Source organism: Oryctolagus cuniculus, chromosome 3 (genome assembly GCF_964237555.1).
Source record: "Oryctolagus cuniculus chromosome 3, mOryCun1.1, whole genome shotgun sequence".
Classification (NCBI taxonomy): Eukaryota; Metazoa; Chordata; class Mammalia; order Lagomorpha; family Leporidae; genus Oryctolagus; species Oryctolagus cuniculus.
This window is the reverse complement of record NC_091434.1, coordinates 41351044-41370868: the sequence shown is the minus strand read 5'-3', so window position 1 is coordinate 41370868 and position 19825 is coordinate 41351044.

Below are 19825 nucleotides of genomic sequence, written 5' to 3'. Positions count from 1 at the left end.
ACTCATGACTGGAGCATAGGGAGATTACTGATGCCATAAACAGGAGTGTCAATTTGTAAAGTCAACAACAGGAGTCACTGTGCACTTACAGGATCTCTGTCCTTAATGTGCTATACATTGAGACTTAATGCTACAACAAGTACTCAAACAGTATATTTCACTTTGTGTTTCTATGGGGGTGCAAACTGTTGAAATCTTTACTTAATGCATACTAAACTGATCTTCTGTAAAAAAAAAAAAAAGAAGAAATTATCAATTCCCAACTTGACTCTCACTGGGATTAAACATGACAATAGGTCTGATCTGATTTCATCATCATTTAAAAAATCATCTATTATTTTTCACTATATGTTTCTGTGTGGGAGCAAACTGTTGAAATCTTTACTTAATGTATGCTAAACTGATCTTCTGTATATAAAGAGAATCGAAAATGAATCCTCATGTGAATGGAAGGAGAGAGGGAGTGGGAAAGGGGAGGGTTGTGGGTGGGAGGGACGTTATGGGGGGGAAGCCATTGTAATCTATAAGCTGTACTTTGGAAATTTATATTCATTAAATAAAAGTTAAAAAAAGTATAAAAAAAGATTATAATTGATACTAGTTTACATAGATTTTAGGTCAGCTTGACCCCAGTAACCGTATATTCCCCTTAATCCCAGCAACCATGTATTCCCCTCCCGATTTTGCAGTTTTTGCCTTTTTAAACCCTGTTGCTTTGGGCTTCAGGGTTGAGAGTTCTTTAGGGCATCAGCCCACTCTCTACCACCGATGATAAAGGACCATCAGATTTTATCAATGTGTGGTACTCCTTTGTTTGCACTTGATCAGGTACAACAAATCAACAACGTGAGTCACTATGCACTGACTCCCCATGTAGGATCTCTGTTCTTAATGTGTTGTGCTATGTGAGTTAACAGTAAAACTAGTATTCAAATAGTACTTTATATTTTATGTGTCTGTGTGGGTGCAATCTGTTGAAATCTTTTCTTAGTATATACTAAGTTGATCTTCTGTATATATAGATAATTAAAAATGAATCTTAATGAAGAATGGGATGGGAGAGGGAGTAGGAGATGGGATGGTTTGTGGGTAGGAGGGTGGTTACGGAGGGAAAAACTGCTATAATCCGAAAGTTGTACTTTGGAATTTATATTTATTAAATAAAAGTTTTTTTTTTAAAGAAATAATATGCAAATGCCTAGCATGAGCTGTGAACTCTTTGTTCACTCCTATATTTCCAGAACTGAGAAGTTGTTCAATTAATGTTTGTTTAATACATTTGTTAATTGTGTAGTCATTTGTTGGCTTTGCCTGTCCAATTTCTTATATCTCTGCTTTCCTGGGACAGCCACTGCATTTGCCTTTGAGTAAACACTTCCTCACATAGTATCCATAGAGCTGATTGTACCTCTATCTCCTGAGTAGCCTTATGACACAATCGCTGATAGTGACAGTATTACTTGGGGCTTTTGCTAGAGGTACACAGAACAAAATATTCTCATACCCTCCACAACTCTTAGAGAGTTGTGATGCTGGAATTCAAGCCTATTCTTTGTCCCTTTTATTTGGCTGTGAGTGTGATTCTGTCTGAAGCTATTTTAATTTTCAGTTACATAAACTTGTGATTCTAAAATGGGGGGCACTTTTGTCCCCCAGGGGACATTTGGCAATGTTTGGAACCAGTTACAGTTCTCACAATTGAAGGAATGGTACTGTTGGCATCCATTCCGTATGAGTCCAGGAATGCTCCTAAACTATGCATTCTAAAATACACAGGATGGCCTCACATCCCATAACAAAATCTCATCCAGCCCAAAATGTTAGTAGCACTGAGACTGAGAATCTTTCTGAACCAATTATTCTTTTTTCTTCAAGCCAGTTTGTGTTGAGTTTCCATCACTGGTTACCAAAAGTTCTAACTGATACTATAGATCCAAAATTTGATTTTTACTTCTTTGCAGACAGAATAATGCATAAAATCATAAAATAGAATGAGCTAGTTTCTCAGGAGGTGTGTAGCTAGTTGTCCTAAGTAGAAATACTTAAAATAAAGGTCTTTCATGAATTCTCGTAAAGGATATAGAAACCTAACTTTTATAATTGTACTCTAGAAGACATTCTTGGAATTGACTAACACTCATAATGGTCTCTAAAAAATATCACACATTGCCACTCATCTAGACTTTCTACCAATGTGTTCACAGAGCCACCATATTCTGATAAGTAGAGATATCACACAAAGGTGCACTGGGAGGTAAGCCTCTTTCTCTAATTCATCTGCCCAGGAGTGCCATTTCTAATTTGTATAAAGACAACCTACTTAATAACTTAATAACATAACTACTACTCACATGCATGTTTCAAAAAAAAGCAGAGAACAGTTATGATCTGTGATCTCTAATAATAATAAGGCTAAACCCTTAACTTGTCTCAAATGAATCTTTTGGAATAAGGTTTACTCCATCCAGAATGGTAAGAGCTGCCACTGCAGAGAGTAACAAATGAATGTGTATCTCAACTGTCATGTGGGAACATGTACAATATGTTGCTCAGAACAGCTGATGACTTTGGGATCTTTTTCCATAGCAGTCAAAATGCAGATTTTACTTCTGTTTTCTGTTAATATAATAAATAAGAGCTATTATGTAGGGAAGCATTTCATGCAAAAAAGACTGTCGCTTTTCCTGAAGGAAAGTCTTGTGTCATGAGGCTGACGAAAGCATAAAAGATAGAGTGATCACTAGGTCAAATAAAGCAAGCTGAATAAGATTAGATCTCTGTTGGACAATGTATTTGAGTCACACATTTAAGAGTTAGATATGAGATAAACTTTGATGAGTATACCACTTTCTCCAAAAACTCTGCAGATGTTTCACTTTGTAAAATACTTATAGTTTTTAGGTGGCAAAAATCCAGTGATAGCATGCTGTGACTTTAACTCTTTGAAAGAAGCAATAAAGTCTAGAACAAAAATGAGTTATAATATTTAATGTATTGACATTTATAGAACTAAAATATTCTAAATTTTTTTATTTATGTCAACCATGTGAATCTTTTGTCTGCAAATCATATAAATTAAGAACAAAACTCTAAATATATTAAAATAGTTTAACTCAAGAATCTAAACAATATTTGAATTACAAAATGTTTATACAACCCCAGTGACATTAACAACTAATATTTTTTTCTTTCACTAGATTCTCTGTAAAGATTGGTGGGAAGTGGAGGACTCCAGGCTGGCAGAGGCTTTGCCAAGTTAAAGCTACACCACTAGGCCACATGGACTCAGAGGTTGCATTGGCAGGGGAATAGAGAGCCAGAGGGGTCCCCCAATGACCTTCATGGCCAAGGCTAGGGCAGGGCATGTGTGAATTCCATCCATATCTCATTGGCCACATTCAATCATATACTTTCAGTTTCAGGGGAGGCTTAGGAAATATGGTCTTTCCCTGTGCTTAGAAGAGGAAAATGTGGGAACATCAGTGTGTTCTGTACCACACTGACAGGGAGAAAAAAGACTCTGAGGGTGTATGAACCTGTATTCATATTTTTTAACATTTATTAATCATAAAACCTCTCAAAATTTTAGTGTCCCCACATAAAATGGGCTTGTTATATTTTAATTATTTTGTGACTTTCTTACCAAAACTATTTATTATTAATGTTATTCATATGTTAATGATGTGCTGGCCATAGTGGCCATTTGGGGAGTGAATTAATGGAAGGATGATCTTTCTCTCTGTCTCTCTCTCTCTCACTGTCTATAACTCTACCTGTCAAATAAAAAATTAAAATAAAAAAGAAAGAATTACTTGAGCATGTACTACAGCAAAATAAAAAATAAACCCAAGAGGAAACTTTAGATTATAGAAACAAAAGAGGGTCAGCACTGTGGTGCAGTAGGTTAATCCTCCGCCTTTGATGCCAGTATCCCATATGGGCACCAGTCCCGGCTGCTCTCCTCCAATCCAGCTTTCTGTTATGCCCTAGGACAGCAGTAGGAGATGGCCCAAGTTCCTGGGCCCCTGCACCCATGTGGGAGACCATGAAGAAGCTCCTGGCTTCTGGCTCCTGGCTTTGGATTGTTGCAGCTCTGGCCGTTGCAGCCATCTGGAGAGTGAACTAGTGGAAGGAAGACCTTTCTCTCTGTCTCTCCCTCTCACTGTCTGTAACTCTACCTCTCAAGTAAATAAATAAAATCCTTTTAAAAATTACTTAACATTTAAAAAAGAAACAAAATAAATAGCAATATCCAATTTAAATTCATTTCAATAATTTTTTTTATTATAAAACTTAAGTAATACATAATTTAAACCCTAGGCGGTTAACCCAGAGGGCAGGTAGCTCTGGTGTTATGGAATAGGTTTTGAGGAGAGAGAAGGAAATTAAGCACATGATAATTTTCTTGTTTTGTTTTGGAAAATTATTTGAAGCTACCTTAATTATATTTTTAAGAAAATAAATTTAGGCCAGTGCCGCGGCTCACTAGGCTAATCCTCTGCCGGCACCCCAGGTTCTAGTCCTGGTCAGGGTGCCAGATTCTGTCCTGCTTGCTCCTCTTCCAGTCCAGCTCTCTGCTGTGGCCCGGGAGTGCAGTGGAGGATGGACCAAGTGCTTGGGCCCTGCACCCGCATGGGAGACCAGGAGGAAGTACCTGGTTCCTGGCTTCGGATTGGCATAGCACACCGGCCGCAATGTGAGGGCTGTAGCAGCCACTTGGGGAGAGAACCAATGGAAAAAGGAAGACCTTTCTCTCTGTCCTATCTCTCTCTCTCACTGTCTAACTCTGCCTGTAAAAAAAAAAAAAAAAAAAAAAAAGAAAAGAAAAGAAAAGAAAAGAAAAAGAAAATGAAATTTCAAAAATTTAACTATAAGCACTATTCATGGAGAAAACTCAATTATTAAGGGAAAAAGATGAAATTGGAAGAAAATATATTTAGAAAGTTTTAACATTTTTTAGGGGGGTGGAGAGAGAGAGGGAGAGAGAGAGACATAGCTCCCTTCTGCTGGTTCATTCTCCAAATGCCACAATAGCTGGGACAGGAACAAGTTGAAGCCAGGACATCTGAGAACTGAGTCCAGGCCTCCCAAATGGGTGCCAGAAACCCAACTACTTGAGAAGTCATTGCTGCCTCAATGGTGTACATTACAGAGACTGGAGACGGGCACCAGAGCTGGATGTCAATCTCAGGTTATCTAATGTGGGATGCAGGCATCTGAACTGTTAGGCTAAATGCCTGCCTTAAGTTTCAGTTTGTTGTCATTGGAACCTTATGACTGTTACTTTGAGTGTCCTCAAATTCAGAACTGATTAACCCCTAAAGAACTGCCAGATTTACAGTTCAGATATCTCAAGATGCCACCCCAACCAGACCTCTCTCTCATTTCTAATTATTTTCTTCTGGTACTTCATAGGCAAGTTTTTCTGTTTACCCAGCCTACTTCACCATCTCCTATGACTAGATATTTGACCTAACTAAATTTGCAAGTTTTCAGATTATATGAATCCTAGAGGCAAACTGAATAAGTGGTAAAAAATCTACATATAGACATTTACCTGATGTGATTTTAAAACAATAAAAACAAAATAATCGAAGCATCTTGAAAGGGACATAAAATTATCATTTGGGAAAGATCCCAGTTTCTTTTCTATGCTTGCCTCAAACTCTTGTCAGAAGCCAGGCAACCAGCCTCCCTGGAAACATTTGTTTATGTATCTTCAAGTTTTGGTGAATGCTTGGATTGCTGAGTCACTCTTGGGCTTTTGATAATTCTAGCTTTAAAAACCACCAAGAATAATGAAATGTCCTTACTCTGCATTTGACTGTAAGTGCTGGGGTTACATGCTTCATAAAATATTACATAAAAGATTGGTTATTAGGAAACTAATTAGAATAATAAAATCACAAAATTTCAGGTCTCAATATTTCACAATCTGATCGGAACATAAATAGTACATAGGGGCAGGTGCTTTCAGAAAGTGGAGTTTAAAGGGATCCTGAATTGGATTTTAGAAAGGAGATCATGTTGATCTTGTCTATGTAGCCTCTCTTAATCACTAATGGAAAGAACATTTACATGTCATTTTTCATGTAAAATTATCTCATTGGCATTGCTGTTTTTGATTCTTTGTTCTCATTCTGAAGCCCAATTTAAAAATTTAATTTCAACATGATCAACAATACAGGCCATCTTCACCAGTATTGAGCAATTTCTAGAACCATGTGATTTTTCCTAAATGGCTTGTGGAGATGATCTTGCTTAGGTTGGGGGCGTGTGAATAGAACAGCAATATCCTGCCTTTGTGGGAGTTGTTCATATGGCCCCTGTTGCTAATTTATGCCAAACTCCAGCTTGAAGCTAAGAGCTGCATGCAGTTGTCATTATTAACAAATAATGAGACAAAAATTGCAACAGTGGCTACCTAAATAGTATTAACTTCAAAGAAAAATAAATGGGGCTGGTACTGTGGCACAGTGGATTAAGCTGCCGTCTGCAGCGTAGGCATTCCATATGGGCACCTGTTTGAGTCCTGGCTGTTCCACTTCTGATCCAGCTCCCTGCTAATGAGCCTGGGAAAGCAGCAGAAGATGACCCAGGTCCTTGGGCTCCTGAACCCACATGGGAGATCTGGAAGAAGCTCCTGGTTCCTGGCTTCAGATCAGCACTGTTCCAGCTGTTGCAGCCATTTGGGGAGTGAACCAGCAGATGGAATTTTCTCTCTCTCTCTCTCTCTCTCTCTCTCTCTCTCTGTAATTCTGCTTTTCAGATAAATAAATACATAAAAAAAAAGAAGAAATAGATTTTGAAAATTTTACAATATGAAGGGAATTGTGATGGATATTTGCAAAAGATCTGTAAGTTTATAAGATTTATTACACAACCATTATGTTTAAAGTAATTGATGAAAAAGAAATACACAAAATGCCTATTTTACCAGCTATGTAATCCTGATTGACTATGGCTACCCAAACACAAAAGGACAAAGACAAGCAAATTTCATAGGTGAATCTAAGCAAACATTTTAAGAAACAGAGAATTTCATTACTACTTAAGTTGTTCAGGGCACTAAGGAAAAAGAAAAATAAAGAGCCCGGATATTAACCCAGGCACTCTGATGTGGGATGTGCATTACCTGCTAGTTGGTCTAACTGCTAGGCCAAACAACCACTCAATTCCAAAATTTAAATAACATTATAAATATAAATAAATATTAATTATAATATTTAAATGTTAATATAAGCATCATGTAGTAATTTTACCCATGAATTTTGATACAAAAATGCTCAATAAAATAATAACAAATGGACTCCAACCAAATATTAAAAGAACAATACAATATTACCAAATAGATCTTGATGTTAGGAATATTCTTAATATAATTCACCATACTAAGAACTCACACAGGAAATCCATGATGATCTGCATAAATATCTGAAAAACAATTAATAAAATTAAGTAGCCATATCTTCAACAAAATCCAAGCAAACTGACTCTACAAGCATGTCAAAAAGGATTAGGTATCTCAACCAAGTGTGGTTTATTCCAGAAATAGGAGGCTGGTTTAATATCTGAAAAGCAGTTAATATAATCCACCATATCAACACATTGACAAAAAAAAGAATAAAAGCCAAAGTCATTTCAATAGCTACAAAAATATATAATAAAACTCGAATACTCTTTCATTATAGAAGCACTCAACAAGGTAGAAATAGAAGGAAATGTCCCAATGTGAAATGTAGCCCTGAAAACTCAGAAACATTCCCTTGAGACCAGAAATAAGAAAACAGTATCCACTCTAACCATTTCTGTTAAACACTTTACTTAAGACTTTAGCCAAGACTAATTGTACTGGCAAGAAAATGTAATAAAGTAAAGTGTATCCTAGAAAACTTCCCATGTGCTGGTAAGAAGTTTGCATATTTGATAACTGTAGGGTAAAATGTTCTGTAAATGTCTATGAGTTCTATTTGGTCTATGATAAGTTTCAACTCCAGTGTGCTTTTGTTGATTTTCTGGCTGTATAATCTGTCCATTGATGACAGTGGGATGTTGAAGTCTTCTACAATTAATGTATTGGAGACTATCTCTTCCATTGGGTCTAATATATTTGTTTTGTATATCTGATTTGTCTTGTGTTGGTACATACATATTTATATTTCGTTTAACTGACTTGATCCTCTTATCAAGATATAATATCCTTCTTTGTCTTTTCTTACAGTTTTTGATTTAAAGCCTGTTTTATAGCTACTTTTTTTTTTTTTTTTGATAGGCAGAGTTAGACAGTGAGAGAGAGTGAGAGAGAGACAGAGAGAAAGGTCTTCCTTTTTCCGTTGGTTCACCCGCCAAGTGGCAGCAACGGCCGGCGCGTTGTGACCAGCGCACTGCGCCCATCCAAAGCCAGGAGCCAGGTGCTTCCTCCTGGTCTCCCATGTGGGTGCAGGGCCCAGGGATCTGGGCCATCCTCCACTGCACTCCAGGGCCACAGCAGAGAGCTGGACTGGAAGAGGAGCAACCAGGACAGAATCCGGCACCCCAGCTGGGACTAGAACCCGGGGTGTCGATGCCACAGGCGGAGGATTAGCCTAGTGAGCCCCAGCGCCGGCCTGAGGATAGCTACTTCTGCTTGTTTTGGTTTCCATTTGTATAGTATAACTTTTTCTTATCCTTCACTTTGATTTGTGAAGTCAGTTTTTTTGTAGGCAGCACATAGTTAGGTCAATCTGGAATATATCATCCCATTCCTGCTTGTAGTGTTTCTACTGAGAAGTTAGCTATTAGTCTAATGGATTTTCCCATACATATAACTTGACATTTGATATTTTTCTCCCACTGATTTTAACATTCTTTTCTTGTCCTTAACTTTAGACAATTTGAGTATAATGTATCTTGGGGAAGGTCTTTTTTATTAAGTCTAGTTGGAGTCCTTTGAGCTTCCTGTCTCTGGATTCTGTGGCTCTTTTAAAACTTGAGAAGGTTTGAAATCACAGCAATTTTTTTTGAGTATTTATTTTAGAGGTAGAGTTACAGAGAAGGAGAGAGAGAGAGAGAGAGAGAGATTGTCTATACACTGGTTCACTACCCAGATGGTTGGAACAGCTGGGGATTGGACCAGGCAAAGCCAGGAGACAGAAGCTTCTTACGGGTCTCCCATGTGGGTACAGGGGCCTAAGAACTTGGGCCATCTTCTGCTGCTTATCCCAGGTGCATGTATATATATATATATATATATATGCAGAAAATCATTGTATCAAAGGAACACCTGCTCCACAATGTTTATTGCAGCACTCTTCATAATAGCCAACTATGGACTTAACCAAGGTGTCCATCTTTGGATGAATGATAAGGAAAATGTACAAAATGAAATAAATACTCAGCTATTAAAAAAAACAAAATCCTGTCTTTTGCAGCCAAATGGATGGAACTAGAGTATATGTTAAAATACCACATATTCTCCTTCATATGCAAGTGCTTAAAAAACGTCATTCTGAACACAGAATGTTGATTACTAGAGGCTAGGAAAGGTGGGGAAGGTAGAAGGAATTTGGATAAAAAAATTTGAAAAATAGGTGTGGTTCATTAATTGCCACAATTACAACACACTAATCTGATATGTTGCTAATTAAGAAATCTGAGTTTGGTTTATAGATTGTAACAGATATATCATACCAAAATAAGATGTTAACAATGGGGTTACCTGGGTTTGGGATATTTGGAAACTCTGTACTACACCATTATTTTGTTTTATAAATTTAAAACTATTCTGAGATAAAGTTTTAAAACATAAAATGAAATAAAAAGTAGGCAGAATGGAAAGGAAAAAATAAAACTGTTTCTACTGAAAGACAACATGAGCAGGGCTGGCACTGTGCCATAGTGGGTAAAGCCACTGCTTGCAGTGCCTGCATCCTATATGGGCACCGATTTGAGTTCTGGCTGTTCCACTTCTGATCCAGCTTTCTGCTATGGCTGGGAAAACAGTAAAAGATGGCTCAAGTTCTTGGGCCCCTGCACCTGTATGGGAGAGCTGGAAGAAGCTCCTAGCTCCTGGCTTCAGATTGGTACAGCTCCTGCCCTTGCACTCATCTAGGGGGTGAACCGGCTGATGGAAGACTCTCTCTCTCGCTCTCTCTCTCACTCTGTCTGTCTCTGTAGCTCTACCTTTAAATAAATAAATCTTGAAGAAAAGATAACATGAGTATATATGAAATTTCTAATTAAATCTCTTAAAAACTGTTAGAACCATCACAGTAATTCAGTAAAATTGTAGCACACAAAATCAATGTACAATAATGAATTGTATTTCTGGGCATTTGCAATGAAAAAACCTAGAAATTAAAAAGCATTTTCACTTGGCATGAAAAAGCATATATAAAGTTTTGAATATTTTGAAACAACTTCATGATACACAGAAAAAAATCAATGACTGAATAATATTCCACGTTATGTTTTTGTTACATTTTTTTGCTTATCCAGTCATTTATTGATCGACATTTGCATTGCTTCCATTTTTGTCTATTGTGAATACTACTGATATGTAAATTGGTGTACAAATACATTAAAGACCTTGCTTTCAGTTATTTTGTATATATACCTAAATGCCGGATTGCTAGATTATGATTTTTCTGTGTTTAAACTTTTGAAAAACTGTAAATTATCATTCAGAGTAGCTGCACCACGAGTAATGCATGAACAAGATTCCAACTTCACTGCTTCTTTGGCAAGAATTGCTATTTTCAGATTTAAATATATTTACACACACTTCCCAATAGGTTTGATATGGTATCATATTATGATTTTGATTTGCATTTACCTAATGACTCCTGATATTGAACATCTTTTCATGAACTTACTGTCCATTTATGTATTTTCTTTGGAGATACTTATAGCCCTTTTTCAGTTTTTGAATTGGGTAATGAGTTGTTTTGTTATTGTTGTTAAGTTGTTGATTTCTTTTTAAAAATTTTTATTTTAATTAGTTTTTAATCAATTCCATTTGCTTTACAGATGCAACTCCAAGAACATAATGATAGCCTTGTCCTCCCTCTCTCCATGCCTTCCTCCCTGTTTCTCACTCCCACCCTCCTTATTTCTCCATTTCTTTTTCTTTTTTTTTTTTAGTTTTTGAGATAACATAATTTAAGTCTACATTCTCAGATGTGATGCTAAAGGTATAAATAACAAAATAAAACAGATAAAATGAACTATATTAAAATTAAAACTTTTGCATTTCACAAGACACTACTGAGGACATGAAAACATAACAGGCAGAATGAAAGAAAATATTTATAAATCACATGTGAGCCTTTGATAAGGGGCTTTTATTTAGAATACATAAAGAACTCTTACAACTGAATAATAAAAGGACAAATAAACTGATTATAAAATGAGAAAATGTTCCTAATAGGCATTTCTCCAAAAATGCTACCAAATGTCCAATAAGCACAGGAAAGGACCGTTATCATCATTAGCCATCAAGGAAATGCATAACAAAACCACAGTGAGATACCACATTGAGTAAGATAACTTCAATTAAAAAATCAGTTAGGCCAGTGCTGCTGCTCACTTGGCTAATCTTCCACCTGCGGTGCCGGCACCCCGGGCTCTAATCCCAGTCGGGGTGCCAGATTCTGTCCCGGTTGCCCCTCTTCCAGTCCAGCTCTCTGCTGTGGCCTGGGAGCGCAATGGAGGATGGACCAAGTGCTTGGGCCCCTGCACCCACATGGGAGACCAGGAGAAATACCTGGCTCCTGGCTTCAGATTGACGCAGCGCACCGGCCGGCCATAGCGGACACTTGGGGGTGAACCAACTGAAAAAGGAAGACCTTTCTCTCTCTCTCTCCCTCTCTCACTGTCTAATTCTGCCTGTCAAAAGAAAAGAAAAGAAAAGAAAATCAGTTAATAACAAATGTTTCCAATGATACAGAGAAACAGGTCACTCATACATTGCTGGTGGGAGTGTAATATAGGAAAGCAGCCTGCAGCACAGTCTCACAGGTCCTCACATGGTAAAATATAGAGTTATCCTGTGATTGAGTAATTCCACTCCCAGATGTGTACTCAAGAGAAATTAAAATAAATAAACCCACAAAAACTTGTACACAGGCGTTTATACCAGCACTAGTATAATAGCCAAAAGGAGGAAAGAACCCAAGTGCTCATCAACTAATGAAGATAAACATGCTTACACGCAGTGAAACAGTATTCAACTACAAAAAGTAATGAAATGCCTATAGATGACACAAAATGAGCAAATCTTGAAAAAATATGATAAGTAAGGTAAGCCAGACACAGAGAACCACATATTGTATTATTCCATTTTATATGAAATGTCCAGAGGAGGAATATGTATGGAAAATAAATAAATTGGTGTTTGCCTAACTAGAGGAAGGAAGTAAAATAGTTGTCTACTAAAGGATATAGGGGTTCTTCTTGGGATGACGTTCTAAAACTGATTATGATAATAGTTGTAAAACACTATGAATTATATACTAAAAAACATTGAATTGTACTCTTTAAATTGATACATTACATGGGCACATGTATTATATGTCAATGTAACTATTTTTAAAAGTTAGTAGCCACTCTTTCTTTAAAAATAACAATAGAGAATTATATGCCCCTTATGTTAATTGTGCTGATGGTTTTATAGATATTGCTTATTTGATAAATCCTGAAATTTGCATTTTTATTCCTTTTGCTTTTTAATTTATAAGGTATACAAATTTCATGTATTTCATATATACAGATTCAGCAATTAGTGATGCTTTCCATTCTACCCTACCTCCTTCCCATGCTCCCTCTCTTCTTCCCCTCCCTTTCCTATTCCCATTCTTATTTTTTACAAAGATCTATTTTTAGTTAACTTTATATTGGTAAGATAAACTATATGCTAACTCAAGGGTTCAACAAATAATATGGAGAAAAAAAATCATTGTTCTTTATACATTAATTATAGCTAATAATTTGGAAAGATGTGATAGTAGAAAAATAATAAAATATGAATGTTAATGATTAGAAATGGAGACTATTAAATATTTCTATTAATATCAGAAAAAAATCAGATATATAAACTTTGTATGTCATTATTATATAACTATATTCTAGAAGTACTAGTCAAAAAGTTAGGTAAAAAATATAAAACTTAATGTAATTGTTAGCAAATAAATGCAAAAAGAAATCTTTAAAGGAATAGGAGATTCACAAAATTATTGGGTCTAAAATTAACAAATGAAAATGAGTCATTTTATCTATAAAACTAATCATGTAGAAAATATACTGAAGGTAAAATCACATTTATAATTACAACCAAACAATGTTATATCTAGGAATGTATATTATTTAAAAGAAAAAAAACACAGACTTAAAGGGAAAACACATGATTCCTATTTAGGATAATGCAACTGTGTATATACATCTATGTATCTATATATAATTGTATATATGTGTATATATCTATATATGTGCATATAGATATATGTATTCTTTTTTATTTTTATTTAATAAACATAAATTTCCAAAGTGCAACTTTTGAATTATAGCACTTTTCCCCCCATAACCTCCCTCACACCCCAACCATCCCATCTCCCACTCCCTCTCCCATCTCATTTTTCATCATAATTCATTTCCAATTATCTTTAAATACAAAAGATCAACTTAGTATATACTAAGTAAAGATTTCAACAGACTGCACCCACAAAGACACACAAAGTATAGAGTACTGTTTGGGTAGTAGTTTTACCATTAATTTGCATAGTACAACACCTTAAGGACAGAGGACCTACATGGGGAGCAGGTGCACAGTGACTCCCATGGTGTGTGTGTGTGGGTGTGTGTGTGTGTGTTTAATTTATTTGACAGGTAGAGTTATAGAGAGTGAGAGGGAGAGACAGAAAGAAAGGTCTTCCTTCCGTTGGTTCACTCCTCAAATGGCTGCCATGGCCAGCGCTGTGCTGATCCGAAGCCAGGAACCAGGTGCTTCTTCCTGGTCTCCCATACGGGTGCAGGGGCCCAAGCACTTGGGCCATCCTCCACTGCACTCCCGGGCCACAGCAGAGAGCTGGACTGGAAAAGGAGCAGCCGGGACTAGAACCCGGCGCCCTTATGGGATGCAGACACCACAGGCAGAGGATTAACCAAATGAGCCATGGCACTGGCCCCAGACTCCCGTTGTTGATTTAACAATTGACACTCTTATTTATGACGTCAGTAATCACCCAAAGCTCTGTGATGAGCTGCCAAGGCTATGGAAGCCTCTAATGGCTTACATACAGAAATCAACTAACAAAAGATGCTGGCGAGGATGTGATGAAAAAGGAACACTAATCCACTTAGTTGGTGGGAGTGCAAACTTGTAAAGCCACTATGGAAGTCAGTTTGGAGATTGCTCAGAAACCTAAATATAACCCTACCATACAACCCAGCCTTCCCACTCCTTGGAATTTACCCAAAGGAAATTAAATTGGCAAATAAAAGAGCCATCTGCACCTCAATGTTTATTGCAGCTCAATTCACAATAGCTAAGACATGGAATCAACCTAAATGCCCATCAACAGTAGACTGGATAAAGGGTTTATGGGATATGTACTCTATAGAATACTATACAGCAGTAAAAAAAATGAAATCCAGTCATTTGCAATAAAATGGAGGAATCTGGAAAACATCATGCTGAGTGAAATAAGCCAGTCCCAAAGGGACAAATAACATATGTTCTCCCTGATCAGTGACAACTAACTGAACACCAAAAAGGAAACCTGTTGAAGTGAAATGGACACTATGAGAAACAATGTCTTGATCAGCCCTTATCCTGACTGTCGAGGAATAACTTACTATTTTATTCCTTTCAGTATTTTTTTTGTTCTACTTAATACCATTGGTTGAACTCTTTAGTTAACACACAATAATTCTTAGTCATTTAAATTTAACTGAAAAAGCAACCCCTGGTAAATATAAGAGTGGGAATAAGAGAGGGAAGAGATGTACAGTTCAGCACATGCTCACTCGGACTTATCCCTAATGGTAGAGCTAGAAATGTGCCAGGGGATCCCAATTCAATCCCATCAAGGTGGCATGCACCAATGCCAACTTTCTTGTTAAAGTGATCAGCTTAAGTTCATAATTTATCAAAAAGATAGGATTAAGTGTCAAAGGGATTACATAAATAAGACCAGTGTCTGAAAATAATAATTGATAGAAATAAAAAGGAGAGAATGATCCTACATGGGAAACAGGATACGCAGCAGATTTATAGAATGGCAAAAGCCCTAAACAGCACTCTGGCCTCAGAATCAGCCCGTAAGGCAATCGAATCTGGCTAAAAAGCCCATGAGAGTTTCTCAGGCATGGAAAGCCAAGACATTGTGGCAAAAAAAAACAAAAACAAAAACAAAAAAAACAACAACCCTAAAAGAAAGATCTCTGTGAGTGAGATCCCAGTGGAAAGAACAGGCCATTAAAGAAGGCATTACCTTTCTCTGAAGGGAGGAGAGAACTTCCACTTTGATTTTTTAAAAATTTTTTTCACAGGCAGAGTGTGAGAGAGAGAGAGAGACAGAGAGAAAGGTCTTCCTTTTCCATTGGTTCACCCCCCCAAAACGGCCACTACGGCTGACGCTCTGTGCCAATCCAAAGCCATGAGCCAGGTGCTTCCTCTTGGTCTCCCATGTGGGTGCAGGGCCCAAGCACTTGGGCCATCCTCCACTGCACTCCTGGGCGACAGCAGAGAGCTGGACTGGAAAAGGAGCAACCAGGACAGAATCCGGTGCCCCAACCGGGACTAGATCCTGGGGTGCCAGCACCGCAAGTGGAGGATTAGCCAAGTGAGCCATGGCGCCAGCATAGATAACTTCCACTTTGAATATGGCCTTGTCTAAGCAAGATTGGAGTTCGTGATATCTGTATTCTTTAAGTTAATGCATAGTTTAATGGATATTATTAAAAATGGAAAAAGGTCTTTGTATTTGAAGAGGCTGATTTTCAAGGTCCTGTAAAATTTCAACATGCATATGATGTCAAATTCAAGAATTTATTCAGTGCATATGTTTTCATATGTGTGAAATGAAATATATGTAAGGTTATTTATTACCCTAAATGAAAAGAATATAAATAGTCATCAATGGTAACCATTGATTAACTATATTTTGGCACATTCTTACAGTAAATGCAACCAAGAAAACATAAGCATATTTGCCTGGACCAATTCCCCAAATATGTTAAACAGAAAAAGCAAAGTTAAGCAAAGTGATAGTATATAAGCAACTTGTTAAAAATGAAAAGATGTGTGTATTCTTTTGAATGCATAGCATAGAATTTGCAAACCTCATTGGGAATGATGAATGATTGCTTCTGATACTGGGGAATGAGTTTGTGGAGACATAGCTTTACTTACATAACTATTTCTACCCATTTGAAGCTTTGGAATTTTCCCCATATATATGTTTGTACAAAATAAAACAACATGGTTTAAATATATGACAAGTGATAAATATGTATAAATGCTACATGAAGCAATTAGAACATAACAGAGAATGGAATTAATATTGCCCTAGATTTGGGCAACATACCTTGACCTGGGCCTCCAAGCCAGTGTCTTCTAGAACCAAGTGTCTTCTAACCCCAAGTGTCTTCTAAACCCAAGACACGGTTTAGAAGCAGTGGATAGTTTAGCTAGGTTGTATCACATGGGGAACAAGGCAAAGTGGTTAGAAGGAAAAAGGAAGGGTGGTTTTCAGCTAGGTCATGTAGAAACTTATGGGCCACTCCAGGAAAGAGTTTGAGCTCATTTTCTTGGCTTCAAGTGAATCTTTGAAGTCTGCAGAGATTTTCTGGATGAAAATCATACTCCAGGGAGCATAATTAGGGTTACTTTAGGACATAGAATTAATTAGCTGTCATTTATTCATTCATTTTACAAGTATTTTATCAAAATCTTTAATGAGTTAAGTAGGCCCTGTATAAAAATTATTGTATTGTTAAACTTTTTGTTTTGTTTTTTTCCTGATGCTAAAAGTAATATGTTTCTTATAAACAAATTTAGAAATATTCAGTATTACAAAGAATGACTCAAATTCCATTGCTTTAAACACTGTCAAAATTCTGATGTGTGTACAGGTATTAGTACGTGGAAGTATATATAAATTATATTGTGGGGCTTATTTTACACATTCACACATATGTAAATGCACACATATCCATATACTCTGCCTAATTTTATATCATAAATATTTCTTATGTTTCAAAGGTATAGTTATTGTTATAACCTTTAAAGGAGTTAATATGTGAGAGACACTGGGAGAAGCACTTTTTAGGCAGAATATCATTTAATTCTTAAAACAAACCTCTGACATCATTTTGCTTTATTCTCATTTTCACAGATTAGGAAATTGATGATGAGTGATGGCAAGGGATACAGTCCCAGGGGTAATTGCACAGACTGGGCTCCTAACCACCAGATGGAACTCTCTTTTCAATGACATGGCTTCTGTGGCCATACAGTGCCCCATCAGGTACATGTGCCACAGGTTGCTTCATTGGTCTCAATTGTTAGCCAAATTATTCACTGTTGGAAATACTGTTGTGATAATTGATAATGCATATAAACCCTTGTCTAGATTAAATATAAACCCATTTTTGCCTCTGATATAAACAAGGCCATCTCACTATACTCTAACATGAACTAGCATACTGTTTTATTTTATTTTAAAACATTAGTAATGATTTTTGTTGTTTGAAAATGAATGTATTCCCATTTTAGAAAAATTGTAAAACATAAATAATAACATAAATAATCATCCCTTCTATAATCCAAAATCAATCATATTAACATTTTGGGGTTCTGCTCTTTAGCTGACACTTATGTTTTTAAATTAAGTCTTATTTAAGATTAATTTTATTTATTTGAAAGGCAGAGTGACAGAGAGAAGAGATCTTCTGTCTCCTGGTTCACTCCACAAATGGCCACAGCAGCCAGGGCTGGGCCAGGCTAAAGCCAGGAGCCAGGATCCTGGCTCCTGGAACCTAGAACCACCTTCCTGGTTTCCCACTTGGGTGACAGGGGCCCAAGTACATGCACCATCCTCCTCTGCCTTTGCAGATGCTTTAGCAAGAAGCTGGATCAAAGCAGAGTGGCCAGGACCTGAACTGGCATTCTGATATATGATGCTGGAATTCAAAGCTGCAGCTTAACCCACTGCACTACAATGTCTCACTGCCCCGCCCAAAATGAGCCTTTCCATATCATATAAATTTATACTCCAATTGCCTTATGAGTTTGAATTTATTTCTGTTTGCTTTTCATCTCCTCTTACCCTTTCACTCCAGTTCTTGTTCTGATATTATGACTTGAGCTATACAGTTAAGGCTGTCAAAATTTTTCTTCTAATTTTTTGAATACATTATTTTGAAAGTATCATCTTTTAGATAGTTTTTCTTTACTGTTTGTTTAATATGCTTCACTGGCCCTTGTTGCTATATTTATCTTTGGTTTACCCTTAAATGAGGACAGATTCACACAGATCTGATGCTTAATAACAGTCAGAAGAGATAGATTTTCCTTGTTCATTCTTTTCACATTCATTCTGTATGTATTCATTAAACATATTGAAATTATTGAAAGGTATTATATATAAAATAAAACAGAAGCTGTGGATAAAACCAGGTTCCAGATTTCAAAGCACCTACCTTCTACTGAGGCTGCATGAACACACTTCTATAATTTGCTAGTGAACGGCAGGTCAATTTGCTTGGTTCTGAGCCTATTTCTAATATTTATAGACATGCACCTGTTGTGGCTTGGTCTTATTGAAGTGAATTTATGCTGCTGCCTTATTTTGCAACAGAGTTAATACAATTTGCATTTGTGCGATTATTATCTTCAAAGTTCAGTCCAATCTGGAATCTTGGGTGTTGGCTCCCACATTCAACTGTTAACCACAGAGGGTACGTCCCACATCCCTTGGATACTGGCTTCCCTTTTCTCTTGCAAGCTCTACTGGCTTTGGGAGTTGTAGGCTGTAGGTGATAGAAGAGTGTCATGGTCATTTGAGAATCCACCCTTTCACCACAAGAGGATCAATGGCCGATTTTAGAGATGAGGACTGTGTATAAGGCGTAAATGGTTCAGTGAGTAATGGGGAGAGGATGAAATCCAGGGATAACTCCAAAGACTGAGTCCTGGCAATCATAGAAACTGTTTCATCAGCAACATGACTTCATTGGCCAAATCATAATCCACTGTGTCAGTGACCCCCAATTACTTCATTGGTCTCATATTATTGCCCCATTCTAGTGTTTGCACTTATATGCTAAATATATCTTGTGGCTCATATAGGAGACAGAGAGCAACAGAGGGAAAATGTTCTCCTTTCTTTCCCTTTGTAACGTATACCATTATAAAAAGTGTAAAGGTCCTTGGGTTTTCTCTATTTAACATCACTGTCTTCAGGTTGATGGAAGTACCTTCAAAGTTATTTTCACAGTTTACTCATAAGTCTTCATTTTTCATGCCAATGTGACTTTACTTTTCATGGGTCTTTGATAGTATTTAATTAAGATTTACAGAGAAATTAATAAAGGGACTGATATCTATAATTAGTCTGTGTGTTGTAATTAAGCGCCAATTTGTATAGTCATTTAAAATTTTTTTCCTCTAGTTGGATTAAATTTGTTTATGATTTTATTTATATCATACTTTCCAATTAAATTATCATCTTATACTATGTTCCATTACTTAACCCATTTTAAAGAAAGAGGAAAATGGGGCTGGCGCTGTGGCGCAGCAGCTTAACACCCTGGCCTGAAGCGCCAGCATCTCACATGGGTGCCGGTT